This window comes from Orbicella franksi, chromosome 3, assembly GCF_964199315.1.
Source record: "Orbicella franksi chromosome 3, jaOrbFran1.1, whole genome shotgun sequence".
Lineage (NCBI taxonomy): Eukaryota > Metazoa > Cnidaria > Anthozoa > Scleractinia > Merulinidae > Orbicella > Orbicella franksi.
The window spans coordinates 19,580,862-19,594,452 of record NC_138147.1 but is presented as its reverse complement, the minus strand read 5'-3'; the positions used below and the strand labels follow the sequence as shown (position 1 = coordinate 19,594,452).

Sequence of the window (13,591 nt, the reverse complement as noted above, 5' to 3'; positions counted from 1 at the left end):
ATGCTAGTAAATCGCAGGTCGCTCCCCCGCAATTTGTTAGGTTTCCCCAATAATTCGCCGGTACCCATTTATACTCCTGGGTAAAGTGTCTTGCCCAAGAGCACAACACAGTGTCCCCAGCCAGGACTCGAACCCGGGCCACTCGATCCGGGGACAAGCGCACTAACCATGAGGCCACCGCGCCTCCACTGTGATGATGATAAACCAACTAAGGCGAAATCTCTGCTTCGCTCAAGGGGATGAAGAACGGAGCAGCCGGTGGAGTCGATAGCCCGACCGTAGAAATTCTAAAAGCAGAACTAGAGGCATATGTAGATATCTTACACTATTTCTTGCATGAGGTGTGGGAACAGGGGCAACTGCCGGAGGATTGGAGACGTGGGCTGATAGTGAAACTTCCTATGAAAGGCGTTTTAAGGGAATGTAGCAACTGGAGGGATATAACGCTTATGGCAACAGCTGCAAAACTTCTGGGTAGAAGGTTTCAGGAAGGGACGCGCTACAGTAGAACAGATATTTATACTGCGCAATATCATCGAGGAGTTTATTGAATGGAACTCCAACCTCTATGTGTGTTTTTACGATTTCGAAAAAGCGTTCGATTGCTTGGATTGGGCCACCCTCTGGAGGATCATCAGGAGCTACCGCATTCCTGAAAAGATGGTGAAGTATGTACAATGGAAGTGCGTGCACTGCAACAGATGGGTCAGGTGTGTATGACTGCTTTGAAATCAAGACCGGTGTTAAACAGGACTTCTGTTGCTGTTTTCTTTTTCTACTTGTAATGGACTGGGTCATGAGGAATGCACGCATCAGATGGAAGTTCAGTAGCCTCCTGGAAGATCTTGACTTTGCTGATGACCTCTCTCTGGTCTCAAGCAAGAGAGAGCACATCCAGACTAAAGTCGACAGTTTGGGACACTATGGAAAAATGACAGGCCTCAAAATCAACACAACAAAGACCATGATGATGATGTGGAGCAGCCCTATAAGTGAAAAGGTTCAAGTTGATTTTGAAGAACTGACAGGAGGAGCAACAGTGACCCAGGAAGGAAGTTCAGAATAAGACATCAGAGACCGAGTTTGAAAAGCGAGAAGAGCATCCAGTAAGCTTAGAAACATGTGGAAGAATAACTAACTGAAACTGAACACTAAGCTGAAGATCTTTAAGTCAAACTTTATAGATGTTCTTTTTTTTTTTTTTTTTTTTTTTTTTTTTTTATTGCTAAACACACAATTACTTACATTGCCTTACTCTACTCACAACAATAACTAACCTACTTACAATACACTACATTATTGTTATCATCATCATCATTATTATTATTATTATTATTATTATTTCTAATGCTTTTACCGTCTTACAAACGTCACTTACAATACATAAAAAAAACCCACCTATTTACAATACTTGGCATTACGTTACTTACTTACAATACACATTGATTGCTTATTATGACTTACACATTACGTTACTTAAGGAGTTACAATACAATGTAATTACTTAATTATACAAAAAAAAAAACAACAACAACAACAACAAAACAAACGAAAAAAAGAGAAACAAAGACCTTGCAACTAATTACTACGGGAAACGCCTTAAATGGTGAGAAGGAATTTCCACTTCTGTTGAAATTCCCTTTCGCCATTCGACGTTGCAGCAATATATTTTTCTATCTCGATTTTATCCTGCACTAATGAGATGAAGTCGCTGAAAACGAACATAGTATTATTTAGAGCGTTGATATAAAGAAAATATTTGCCTAGTATTATGAGGTGGTTGAGGGTCAAACGGTGAGTACAAGGACGAGTAATTCCAAATAATACCTCTGGCTCGGAGAGAAGTAAACTCGCGTTACTTACAGTAGAATACCAACTTTGGAACTTATACCAAAAGGAAGACGCTTGCGGACAGCTAATAAACAAATGACGTATGTTTTGACTATCAGAGGGACAGAAAGGGCAGGATGGGGAGGCAACCTTGTTCATTTTGTATAATATACTGTTCGTGGCTAAAATGTTATGTATAATTTTGTGCTGAAACATTGCCAATTTAACTTCTTTTGTGGCTGTGAAAGGCAGAAGATAAATTTTATTTAGATTCTCTTTTGCGATGCCGTATGATAAGAGTTTTTTTTCTGAAGTGGGAGGTTGAAGATTTTCTAAGGTTAACAGTTTGTCGTATAACATCTTGCACGTTATATTACAGATTGGCGGCGGAGGTGTAGTAGAATCGCCAGAATTAACGTGAAGGAGCTTCTTCCAACTTTGAGGGATCGCAGATAAAAGACTATAATACTGTAAAAAGTTGCAATTTAGCATGTATTTATTGCGCAAGGAAAGGAAAGGCAGGAAGCAATTTTCAAGCTCGTCAAAAAGGTCTGAAATTTGCTTTATACCTGCTCGGTGCCAATGAGGTAGATATACCATTTTTTTGTCAATCGTAATGAATTTGTTGTTCCAGATTGTCTGAGACAGTATCTCGGTCTTGCTGTGAGGTGTCGTAGACACGATTTCTTGCCAATGATCAATAATTTGTTTGTAAAATTCAGGAAGATGGCCATTAAGATCAAGAAAGTTGTAGTCATAATTACATTGAAAGATCTCAGTACCGCCGACAGTAGAGAGAAACGATTTTGGAATATACTTCCACGGTGCATCTGAGTCTGAGCACAGCCGTTTTACCCAAGTTAGTTTCAAAGCCTTATCGAAAAGTACAAAATCTTTCATGCCAAGACCGCCATCCGATTTCTTCTTGATGAGGGTTGTCTTTTTTATTTTGGCGGGTTTTTGCTTCCAGATAAAATCGAACACTATTTTATTGACCTCTGTTGCAAAGTTTTTTGGAGTCTCCATAACACTGGAGATGAATACAAGTTTGGAGAGGGCTAACGTTTTAACAATATTTATTCTACCGTATATAGATAAGTCTCTTCGGGACCAGACACTTAAGGTTTTCTTTAGGGATCCTAATTTTTCAAAGAAATTTTTCTTATGAGACAATTCAATGTTATAGGTAAAATGCACACCGAGCGCGTAAACGGGATCATCGCTGATTTGGAGGTTGCAAATTGCGTCTTTCCTATGGCGCATGGAGCCAAGCCATAGCATTTCTGATTTTGCCTGATTTATTTTTAGGCCAGAGCATTTTTCAAACAGTGAGAGTAAGTAAAATAAATTAGAAACTGACTGGACATCAGCAAGAAGGGCAGTTGTGTCGTCAGCATACTGTGTGAGCTTGACCTCTTCATTTCCCTGGATATGTATGCCCTTGATGTCTTTTGACCGTTTTATACTTTGGGCAAGAAGCTCCATAGCGATAACAAAGAGTATGCCTGAAAGGGGACAACCCTGACGGACACCGCGTTCTAAGTAGAAGTGTTTAGAGGCAACACCATTGTTAATGACACAACTAGAGATGTCTTTATAGAACACGCTGACCCATTGCCGGAGATTTGGTCCAAAGTTGAAAGATTCAAGGCATTTTTGGATAAAGTTCCATTCAATTGAATCAAAAGCTTTCTCGAAATCTAAGAAAACAGCTATACCTGGTATATTTTTAATTTTAGTGAAGTCCATTGTGTCTGCTATTAGTCTGATACTTTCTCCAATGAATCTACTTTTTACGTAGCCGGACTGACAAGGATGTATTACGCTTGGCAAGATCTTTTCCAAGCGAAGAGCGATAGTTTTGGCCGCAATTTTGTAGTCAACATTAAGTAGCGAAACTGGTCTCCAATTTGTTAAATATTCCGCGTTCTTGTTCTTTTTTGGGATTAAAGAGATAATACCTTGTCGTTGAGAGATAGAAAGTGATCCGTGTTGAAATGCATAATTAAAACTTTCCACCATGAATTTGCCAACAGCGTTCCAAAAAAAGCGATAGAACTCTGAAGTGAGGCCATCTGTACCTGGTGTTTTATTGCTTTCCATCTTCATAAGCGCTCGTTTACATTCATCAATAGACATAATGCCTTCGCAAATTTTTGCAGTTTCTTCTGACAATACATTTTCCGTATTAAAGAATTCGATAAACTCCGAGCCGTTCGGATTCGTGTTTTTTGATGTATATATCTGTTTAAAAAAGCGCTCTTCCTCTTCAAGAATCTCCCTCGGGTCGGTTAATTTTGCGTGATCATTGACTTTTAAGGCCGTTATATGTTTTTTCCTTTGGTTTGTTTTTTCTAAATTGTAGAAATACTTACTGTTTTTCTCGCCATGTTCATACCAGCGCGCTCTGCTTCGTATAATCGTGCCACGCGTCTTAACGCTTGCTATTTTTGAAAGCTTGGTTTTTACTCTTTCTATTTCGCTCCTTAGGGAATCGCTGTACGCTGTCTGGAGCTTGCACTGCAGCCTGATCATCTCCGACAAAAGGGCAGACTCTTCGTCACGCTTGCTTTTTGCTTTTTTTTTCGAAAATTTTATTGTGAATGCTCTGATTTCCATTTTAATCATTTCCCAGAACAAACCCTTGTCCTCAGTTCTTTATAGATGTTCTATTATATGGGTGTGAAACGTGGCGTATGACCAAGAATGATGTGACAAATCTTACATACGAGTTTGAAAAGGCTCATAGAGATCTACTGGCCTATGAAAATAACCTATGAAGAGATCTGTAACTGGGCTAACATCAGCCAAATCAGTGAAGAAATATACTAGCGGTGCTGTAGGTTGATTGCCACAATCTCAGAATGAATGCTAATCAACATCCCAAGATGGCGTTAACCTGGGCTCCGGAGGGAAAGAGACGACGTGGTAGACCAAGGGAGACCTGGCACAGAACCGCAGGAAAAGATAGGATAGTGTTTGGTTTTACGTCGTGGAGCGGGGCATCAGTGGCTGCACGTGACAGCTTCGCATGGCGGAGAAGAATTTACGGCTCAATACCCCCAGGGGGTGGTGGTTAAAAGTGAAAAAGAGAAATAAAGAGAGGCATTGGGGATTTAAGTGTCTTGCCTAAACCACAACATAATGTCCGGCCAGAGGACGAACCCGAAACGCTCGATCCGGAGTCAGGCGCACTAACCATAAGGCCACCGCGGCGCCTCTCATTTATAAAGGGAGATTTGAAATACACCAGGGAAGGCAAATGAGCTTTGTAACCTGTCTATGTGTTCTAGCAATTTTGAGGTTGACAGGCAAAATGGTCATTCTTCAAGTGCTGAAATGTTCCGGTAAACTGAAGAATTAACACAACTTTGCTTCTTAGTGTATGTGATCAGCCAGACCATGTACAACCAAAAACGTTGCTCATAAAAATATTAATCAACCAATGTCAGATCCTATGTAGTCCCTTTATTGCACAAGCAAGAGCTTTCTACAAAGATCTACAAACCCTTTTATGAAGGGAATATACCGAGCCATGATCACATTCGGATTTGAAACGACTGACTGGAGTAATACTTTTAAAGAACCGACCTCTTTTAAGGTTCAGTTCATACGGCAAGGTGCGATTGACAAAATCTAATGAAAGAGTACTTCAGCTCCAACTCCACTGTAGGACTCAATATCTGCAGATTGCTAGATAATTACATAAATAAAAACATAATTACGCTACTCGAAGTGCGTCCTTACAACACCTGAATCCAAAATCCTTTTGAATAAATATAACAACATTTTGCCCCACTATTATTGGGTGCTATTATTGGAATGACATTTCTTTATCTATACCTAATAGCCAACTAGAAAACTATTTAAAAAAGCACTTTGCCAGTTTAATTTTGCTCAGTATTAACATAAATGTATTTAATTCGGGGCGTATAATAATTAGTAAACTATACTTTGCCTTTTCCACTTCTTCTTCACTGCACTTGTTTTGTTAACAATATTGTATTTTTGTCGTCAAGCGGAGAAATACAAAATACAAATACAAGATTGCTAAAGATAGTTTATGCTAACACTCAACTTTAGCCCCCGATTTTAAAAGAGAACAAATTTTAACTTGGGAAAAACCCGGGTTAAAAACAGGGTACATTAAGTTGGTGTTCACCCCGTTTAAAATCAGGAGTTGGTTTGGGGTCAAGGGTCCTATCCCTAAGGATTTACGATCGCGAGTCATTTATAAGTTTTCATGTGCAGGCTGTAGTGCCTATTATGTTGGTGAAACCAACAGACACTCCGCCACTCGCATCCGCGAACATCTTTCCTCTGACAAACATTCCCACATCTTTAAACACCTGAGAAGTTCTGAAAATTGTCGCCCCCTTTGTTCAGAAGATTGTTTTAAAACTCTCGATTCTACTTCCACAAGGTTCCAATTGAAAATCAAGGAAGCCATGCACATCCTTTGGGAGCAGCCGTCTTTAAATTCCCAGGTCAAACATCTTAATTTATCCCTTTCATACTAATTAGTCTCCTTTCTTAGCTTAAATAGTTTCACCCTTTTTTTTTTTGGGTTCGCACCTTCACCCTTTAATCATCCTTGTTACATCTCACTTTGTTATACTATTTATCGCATATCTTCATTTTATTTCTCACCGTACAACTGGCCATGGATGATGACTCATCCGAAACATGTATTGTCTTCATTAAAACACGAACTTCAAAAACATCGTGTGGTTCATCAGTGTTATTATATTGTTTTAATTACTATTACCATCTTAGTATTTTGAGGGTGGAAGGTGAAGTTTCCTTACTGGGTATTGTAGTGAAGATGGACACTGATAAACTGATAAGTCTTGTTTTTTCCGTTTATTTTATATGATGGCGTAGCTAGTTACATATGTTTTCTTTCGCTTACGGCTTTTCATGAATGATTATCAAGGTAACACAAATGAAAAAAAAATTGTTTATTGTCGTTAAACTCCATGAATCCTTAAAAATCCTCATTTGGTACGCAATGCATCTTCAAAGTCGACAATTAACTAAGTGTTTTAAGCTGCTCTTTAAGAAGCTAACTATCTGCATTCCTATTACAAATGCAAGCAACGAAACTAGTTATTTTATCACGGTTATTGCACTTAATTAAGTGGTTTGACAACACAATATCAGCTCCGCAGGTACAGTACGTGTCAAAATGTTCTAGGCAATTAACTTTTCACTAAGCTTTCACGGCTTCCTGAAAGAAGAAAAGAGAAAGATGGTCAGATTAACAGTCCAGACTTGAGTTATTTCTTATCTAGTAAATGCATGATTAAAATAGGTCATGAACAAGTTATTAGTATTAAGTGTTTATGCGTGCAAGGCAGGCACATTGAACAGTTCTGTTGCTAAGATCTATAATACCTTTTTCTTCTGATAAAGTGGGTCAACAAAAGTCGCAAGTTAACGAACATTTTTGCTTCATCTCAGCTGGTGAAGTATCGCACGCATTCTCATACACCGACTCTAAAAAGCAGTAGTAATCATCTCGGGTATTGGCACATGGAGCTCGTTTCTCCTCTTTAGGCTCCGCTAAAATACAAAACAAGGGAAAACAATTAAGTATAAATTCAGATTTACTTATTCACGATATTCTTCCGGTTGAGTACATAAGTAAGATATTTGAACGTGTTACAAAATGTTTTTGGAATGCATCGGTTTTTAAATATTATTTTCAAGAAATTAAACAATTGTGTGAAACACAAGAAGAAGAAACTGAAGTGATCATATCAAGGAGTTTTTAATTGAAGCGATCATATTTTTGACTTGTTGTCACATCGTGATATCGGATAGCCAAAATCTATAGTTTAGTGTTTTTTTAGTAATGAATATAAAAGCAAAGAATTTTGGAGCAAACTGTAGAAAGAGATGTAGTAATGGTCGTCATTTTTAGAAAGGTTCCTTTGCGGTCGTTTCATCTGTGTTTTTGTGAAATCACCAAACGCGTTTAAAATTGGAATCGTTTGCCAGGCAGGTGCTCAAATGCGTTCTCTTGTTCGGGACTGCAAATGGCTGTAGGATTGTTTTTATTATACTGTTGTTGTCTACAAAGAACAGGAATAAATGATCGTGATAGGATAGTTAAGAATCTTTATGTTTCACATATTTCCTTCAAGTAGGTTGGCTACGCTCTCCATTAAAAAAACTACATCTATAATTAATAACAAACATGTCTCACTTAAAGGAGTTTGAGTCGAGTTTATGCAAATTAATTGGGATTCATGGATAAAATTATTCGAATTTTCTACGATCTTTAAAACAAAAAACAATGCAGAACTCTCAGACCAAACGCGAAATATGAACCGTGTGAACTTTCAATGTTTAGAAAAAGATCTTCAAATGACATAAAAAGGTATGCCGTACAGTTGAATGGAAGATTTTATGCGGCAATGAACTTTTTTTCTCGTGTACCTGATGGTTATTATGAAAATAATGATGCTCTATTTTTGAGGAAGATTGTTGCAAGAAATAACTACCTCGACTGAAACGTACTTCTCGCTTTTCTACCCATTCACGCAAAACAGGCCAAACTTCTTACATAAATATTTTTTACAATTATTTTGAAGAACAAATATAAAAAGAAACGTCGTCAAAATGTGCAAAATCTTCAGTTATAAACTCTGTGAGAGATAAAAAGGTATATACTCATCACTGAGCACTGTAGATGTCCTCAGGTTTTTGGCGCTATTGTTTGCGCAATTTTGACTGACAATGTCTTACGCAAAAAAAACTGCCTATACCCTTGTCTTTGAAGCGAAATGTGATTTTCAAGAATGGTTTCCAAAATAAGCTATTCAGTAGAAAAGGGTATGAATTAAAGTATCTGTTTCGTCCTGACACCAATGCCTTAAGCTACTTTCAGTCGTAACATTTGTTTTGGCACTATTTTTAAGCACCTGTTTATGGTTGTTTTCGTAAAATTGAAATACTTGTAAAAATGGCTTACCTTCAAAGTAACCGCTTTTCCCAAGTGTTGTGGCAAAGTTTGCTTTATGGTATGGTAAAGCCACGGTAAAAGAAACAAGTATTGCAAGCGAAAGGAAGGCGAGGAACTTCAAACTCATTATAAACTTGATGTTGCTGTAAATAATTAAAATGTCGAAGTTTTTAGGATGTGTTATTTGTTAGCAATAACGTCTTATCTTAGCTACAGCTAGGTCCTTTACACCAATTTTGTTTTTTAATTTGCACCTTTAAATTCACGAACAGATGTATCACGAACAGATGCAAAAACAACGTAACAATAACACGGGAGTTATTAAGGGTTCTCAGCGTGCGATAAGACTTTTTGTATTATCTCAGTCACAACCATGAGAAAAACAACAATGTCCCACGACTTGGTGAATCGGACGTTGAACAAAAAACGTAGAAAGGAAGACTAAAGCCTGTTTTATTTGCAGCGTTATTTTTCGTCGTTATACGATAAGATTTTACACTGGAGTTATACCTTTTCGAGTGTCATGTTTCTAATCGCCTTGAAAAATGAATGAATAAAACGGCAAAAAACAATATTTTAGAAAAAAAGACCCAACTGTTTAAATATTTACTGCTTTACTACTTGGCTCGTTACACTTAGTTTTGTTATTTTTAAACCAAAGAAATGATGAGCAATTTTAGCAAAGAAGTTTAGAATAAGTAATAACAAAAAAATACTCACCCTTACGTTTTAAATGCCAATCAAGTAATTCAAGTTTCGGGATAGAAATTTTGAGTCACCTTGGTAAATTTATAGCGCCTGATCTCAGCAACGGTAAATAATTAATAAACACGCCTTCTTTTATCCTAGTGTTCCTGCCGCTGCTTATGATCACAAGCCAATGGGCTTCTTTCAATAGAAATGTGAATGAGATTACTCCACCTTTTCTAAGACTCTACACAACGAAGAAAATTAAATACGCTACTGTATACCCCTGATGGCGCCAGATACTGTGTTGAAATGTTTCAAAAACTCTAAAAGGAAAATTTTCATTCCATTGGGCCTGTATTCACTTTCACTTTTCTATTTTTTCAAACACGTAATGATTGAACTTTTCTGGAGAGATCTGGAGTAATCAAACTGTCTGCATAGCACCTGGTGCTGATAATTAGCTAACAAGGCTGAAAGGTTTTTACAGACCTGTCGAGTTCTCGTAGCATGATTGCTTTGAAAGGTGTAAATTAGCCCAGAGTAAAAGCTCCATTAACCTGCTAAACTAATTTATATGCTAAACCGTTGTCAGAATCGTATTGTCAAATATTATTGGTGTGTTTCTTTTCGGATTTTTAGATGCTTTGTGAGCTATTTTGTGTTTGTGCTAAAATTTCTATTTCAAGCATGTTAGATTTGCAGTTCCTCAACTACTCAAACATTAAAGGAAATGAAGCCGAATTTGAAGAAAATTGGTTTTTTATGTGAGGAGTTTCTAAGAAAACAAATAAAATGATTTAGAATCCTGTTTTAGTGATGCTTAAGAAAATTGAAATGTAATACGCAACGTGCAATTCATTCCATTTTTTCATTCATTTTTTTGTTCAGCATTTTTATCATTGAAAGGTGTTCAAAGTTTATGTTTCTCTGATGTTAGACAATTATTGAAATTCCAGTCTTTGGTTTACAAAGAACTTTGGCAAGTTTGTTTATAAAGAGTTTGTCATCACATGTACCCACTGTTAATACTCTAATTACCCGCATAGAATTATACGACAAGGCATACATACATAAACTTCATTCACTCTCGAATTTACAGAGTGGCATTTCGGCTAATTTCTTCGAGCCACTAATGTTTTATCTAGCTCGAAATAAACATCTTAGTAATTCCGTTTTCTTTCAATTAGAGTTATTTTCTGTGTGGTTGAGTTATGCTTACGAAATTATGACTGTCACTAGTTCGTTAACATCCATGCACCTGTCGATCAGCTGAATAAATTAAAAGGAAACACGGCTGAAGCCACGAAAAGGCAACTTACAAGAAAAACCATTTAGAGTGGTAATCTAGGATGACGGATGAATAAAAATAACGAGATATTATAACTGGAATGTCAAAGCTGGTCATTAATATGAATGAATATAAACGCACGCGCAGAAATGTGTGAACTTTTGAGCCAGGATGTTGCAACTTGGTCAGCTGCTCGGATGATATATTCACATTGCATTGAAATAGTTTAAACTTTAAGTTAAGAGTTAAACTTTTAACTAAAGACTACTCTTTGAAACTGATCTAAAGAAGTTATAATCTTATTACAAACTTCAAAAATAAACATTTTACTTATATAAATCGATCTTACGTCGCTTATGTGCCTTTAGTAATGTTTCGCACGTTCTCTGTAGTTAAATCAGTTTCTGAACTTGTGGAGACTGGTGAATAAGTAGGGGGAATTGGGAAGAACATATAAGTTGCTTGATCTTGAACTCTTGCAAGGAGTGGGCGGGGAAGGGGGGGGGGGGGGGGGCAGAGAGAGCGTAGGTTCGTGAAGACTTGACCTACAAAGAGAGGGTGGGTAATTATATTGATAAGTAAATACAAGAGAAGATGACGTTGATTCTTGGTAAATAATAATAGATCAGTTCTATTTCGCCATCAGACAGAATATAAGTAAAAACAACAATTGAATTTCCCGAAAAAACAACAAACAAACAAACAAACCAACAAGAAACAACGTTAACAATAGGAAATTGAAAAACAATCGAAAACACTTTGCAGACCAGGTCAAGTTATATAAGATTAACAGTAAGTAGCGAAATTGAAGCAATTGTTTCTTTAGCTAAAGAAAGCCCTCAAACAGCTGTGGCGAAATTTTGAGCTATTTTTTTGGCAGTTTTTGGTTTCTGTTTTGTTTTCTTAAGACTTCCCAAAGATAGCTTTTTCGAGCTAGAAACAATTAAAAGAAAAAAAAGAAAAGAAAAGCAAAAACATAAAGAAAAAACAAACAAAAAAAAAACAAACAATTTACGCGCCTAGCACTGATAAGATTAAAAAACACATGACTTTTGTATGGTTATGATTAAGGAAGATCACACGAACGACAAACGTGTGATGATGCAATTGGGTAAAACTGCCAATTTAATGACACCTGTACCGAAATTTATTACTCCAGTTTCGTGAGAACATAAAGGTTTACAACGTGTTGATAATAATCAATAATTACCAGGCGTCAAGGAGGATCTATTATAGGGGGTTGTACATTCCCCAAACCGCCATGGTTTGTTCAGTTTGAAACCGCAGAGAGCGTTCGCCGTTTTCCCCTGAAACCAAAACCGCCCTACTACTAAGAAGTAAGGGGGCTTATACTGGGAGTAACCAATCAGAAGGCAGGATTTTGTACCATGTGACCGTCCTCGACCAATTAGAAGGCCGGATTTGGTCCACGTGATCAACAAGATGGCTGACGGTGAACGTTTGCATTCATTAACTTTAAAAGCCAGTCAGAAGACCGGATTTCTGTCGCGTAACTCTACAAATTTGCATAGTAACCCTAAATGATTTGCATAATAGCCCTAACCTTAACAACCATACAGAGACAAAGGGAAAGGTGGAAAAAATAATTGTATTCTTAAATTTTACAAAGTGGGACATGTGCCGAAGTCCTAGTGACCGCAGCGCCCAGATAAGTTTTTAAGTTGGTTAGTGTGTGCGTTTATCAGGGAATATGTGGGAGAGAGTATGTTTTGTGAAACTGATAACTTTAATCGTTAGATGAATGCTATTTTAGAAGCAATTAATTTCTCAGTACAAACTAAAGTTATCTTAACATTGAACATTGCTTTTAGGAGCCGTTTTTGTTTCATCGTTGTTCTACTGCTCAAGAGCTGAGTGTAAAGCATCCATGAAAAGTGAGATTTTCTGATTGGTTAATCCCTTTACCACTCTAGTAGGATGATTTTCATCAAAACCGGTCTTTTACCAGTACTTCCGTCAGTAACCAGCGGACAAAAGGCTTTGAGGTCCGATTGGCCGTCCACAAACACAAAGATTGCTCGAAATGTTTATAACGATGCGTAAACGTTTTGAGGGCTGGGTGTAATATCTGTGCTCGTGTGATCTTTAAAACACGGATTTACGGACAAAACTGAAGCTTGTGAAGTTTACGTTACATTTCCCAGACCACCACAAAAACACTAGGGTCAATTTCCACTGCTCTCCGGCGAGTCCGGTCCTTGGGGGAGGGGCGCGGGCTTCTTTCCCGAACAGCGGCTGGTATTTGAGCCTACAAAAACACGCTAAAATTCATCCTCGGAGAGCCTAGGGGCGACGCGATATTTTCGGACGAAGGTTAACATCAAGAGCGGATCTCCGAGGATGGCAAAATTGAAAAACAGCGAGATAAATTTATGATTTCCCGCAGCTGCGCCATAATTTCTTAACCCTAAATCGCCAGATAAGTGTGAATATACCCACAAACCGGCAATCAACATTGGCTTAAACCGGCAGGGTATAATAGACCCTCGTCAAACAAGTAACAAAAAAACTGTAATAACTTCATTCATGGCCAGAGTTTCCCAGTTAGAGCGTGGCGCGTTTTCGTTAATAGCGGGTGTCCGGAAGACAGTTGATTTAAGACAATCCGTCAGCTGAAACGACTGTCTCAGAAAGTCGCACGAGTCCAGTTCAAACATCACTGGCTCGTTCTACTTGTTAGGTCGGAAAAAATCGTAAGACACCACACCGACCGAGACTCTATTGATGATATATTGTTCGCTCAAGATGCCAGAAATGAAATGCCCACGTGGAACTTAAGTGTACGTTGAAGT

General features: G+C 37.8%; 1 long non-coding RNA gene across 1 annotated transcript; it reads right to left on the bottom strand.

Annotated features, from left to right (window-relative positions):
• Nucleotides 1-5,857: 5,857 nt before the first annotated feature.
• LOC145483103 (uncharacterized) lies at nucleotides 5,858-9,609 on the bottom strand. Its single transcript, XR_014048875.1, has 4 exons — nucleotides 9,521-9,609; nucleotides 8,810-8,943; nucleotides 7,228-7,395; nucleotides 5,858-7,060 (listed from the first exon to the last, which is right to left on the bottom strand). It is a non-coding gene; the product is annotated as an uncharacterized LOC145483103 (long non-coding RNA).
• Between the last annotated feature and the right edge of the window lie 3,982 nt (nucleotides 9,610-13,591).